Here is a 2,516-nt window from a genome sequence, read left to right on the forward strand (position 1 = left end):
ATTTTCGCTTTTTGATTTCTTTTTGTTCATCATCTTCATCTATCAGCAATACCGCAGCTACAAGCACGGCACCTTTCTTCTTTGAAATTCTTGACATAACGGTAGCCCTTCTCGACGAAAAGTGAATAATATGAACTGCGGCAGTACAATGTGTTACATCGTGTGTACAAAAAATAGCTGTCCTGCAAGCCGTACGATTTTCTTTACGATCTGCAGTTCAACTCGCAGTACGATAAATCGTTACGTGTGCGTAGGCCGTTATAGACGAAAACTAATATTGGTGTTAGGAGCTCAATTTTTATCAAAAACATGATGGTGAAAATGGCACATCGATATTTGTTACCGTTTATTTACGGGGTGTTTTTCAAAAATGTGCATTTTTAACAAATTGCTGTAACTTTTTTGCTATGGAAAATTATGTATTTTTGTAAAAACATTTCCAAAGCACCTTTTTACGTAGAATTTAATGGTTTAAGTATATATTTTTTAAATTAATGATTTAAGAGTTAAGAACAGAAAAAAATATATTTTATTTGGGACACTCTGTATATTTTTAATTAAGTAAAAAGAACTGAAAATTACCTTTCCAAAAATATAGCACGCTTGATATTTTGTTATAGTCCCCTTCGAAATATAGAATTTTATTTTTTATACAAGACGATAAAATAGTATTTTCGAGCGATGAAACCACGAGTGAATTAATTTCTGGAGACGATAATGCAATTTTATCGTCGTGTATAAAACAATATTTTTTCCATAGCGAGTTACGTTTTAAAAAATATTCAGGAATTATTATTTCAAGGAATTTATTAGGAGTAGAAAAAATATTGTGCTGGGTTGGCGTTGGTTTCTATGTAATTTGACAAATAAATAAAGCTGTCTCTTTAGTTGTCAGTTTTGAGTCAATATTTTTTAATTCACTTTCGTGTCGATCACAAATCATCCCCCTTTAGAACTTCGTCTGTCATGTTAAAGAAAGTAAATAATAAAGCGCCTCTCGTGTTTGTTCGCACTCAAAAAATTTCAATTCTGCCTGTATATATTTTTAATATATTTTTTAAATTTACATTTTTTTAATTGTAAAGTAATATATTACATTTAAATGGAATATATTACATAACAATTATGTTAATTGCAGGATTACAAGCTTGTTTTCTAACATTTTTTAAATAAAACGAATTATAAAATTTCAATATATGTATATTTGTCGTAGGTATGAAAAAAGTAAAATATACAATGGACAAACGCTTATTTACATTGCAATAAAACTTCCACTTTTAGTTTTGCAATCTAAACGCAATATTTCTATTTCACAAATAAAAATATCCGAGAACACTAAAATCACTGAAACTTCCGCGGCTGACAACGAAAACTGAAAAATATAACGGCACTTTTTGTTTTGGACCTGCACATCCACATTACGCTGTACTATTATGTGTTTGTTGTTGAAATAATATAAAATATCTAAATATAACTTGTAAATTTTAATAGTTTAACATGATTTTAACTACTTTTGACAATAACTAACTTTTTGTTATCAAGATGACATTTTAGACGGCAACTGACATATATGTCATAATATTTGAATCTTAAATATGTATGTAATATAATTTAAATTACTATAATGCAACTTTATACTAAGAAAACATTTATACATTCACAAAAACAACAAAAAAGTGTAATAATATAGTTTGAAAACAATGAATATTTAATTACAATTGAAAAAGTTAAGCGCGACCCCTTGTGTCAAAATTAGATGATTAAATTTTCGCAATTTTTACACCATTTGATGACCGGTGGCGCTTCTAGTGTTAGTTCGGGCAGTTGGGCTTTTACTCCCGCTTATGGCCATTAAAGAAAAAGTTCTAAAGGGGGATGTTTTGTGGTGTCGATTGCTGATTGAATCGGAGCCAGAAATGGCTCAAAACGAAATAAGTAAATTACCAACAGATATTCAGGCAGAGGCGACAAACGCCATATCCAAACTACTTCCATTTAAATCCAGAATAACTTATGAAAAAGAATACAAAAAATTTCAAAAATGGAAGCAATTAAAAAACGCGCGAGAAGAAATAAAGTTTTTAACCTATCCTCGCTGTTAAAGTATCATTTAATCTACCCTTGCGGTTAAAGTACTATTTTATCTACTACTTTTGATAGATATAAGACAATTTTAACAATTACTATGAAAAAAAAATAAAAAAAATAGGTATATTATTTTTTTTAAACTTTTTGAGGGCTGTAACTTCTTCGGGAAGCATTTTAGGGCACATGTTCATAGGAACTTTCTGTTCTATTTTTATCTGCAGAATCACCAACCAAAGTTAGATACATTATTTTTTGGCGCCCTGTATATAATAATCAATTAACTGGACGCTCCCAATAATTGGGCGAACCCAAAATCGAAAAAACAATAAGTTTGGGAGGTTGTTTGGCATTATTAACGTCAGAAATGATGCGAAGTCTCGCTGGCGTGTCACTTTTCAAAAATAGAAGCTGTGCGGGGCCAAAAATAG

Source organism: Sitophilus oryzae, unplaced genomic scaffold (genome assembly GCF_002938485.1).
Source record: "Sitophilus oryzae breed Bouriz unplaced genomic scaffold, Soryzae_2.0 scaffold_85_pilon_pilon, whole genome shotgun sequence".
Classification (NCBI taxonomy): Eukaryota; Metazoa; Arthropoda; class Insecta; order Coleoptera; family Curculionidae; genus Sitophilus; species Sitophilus oryzae.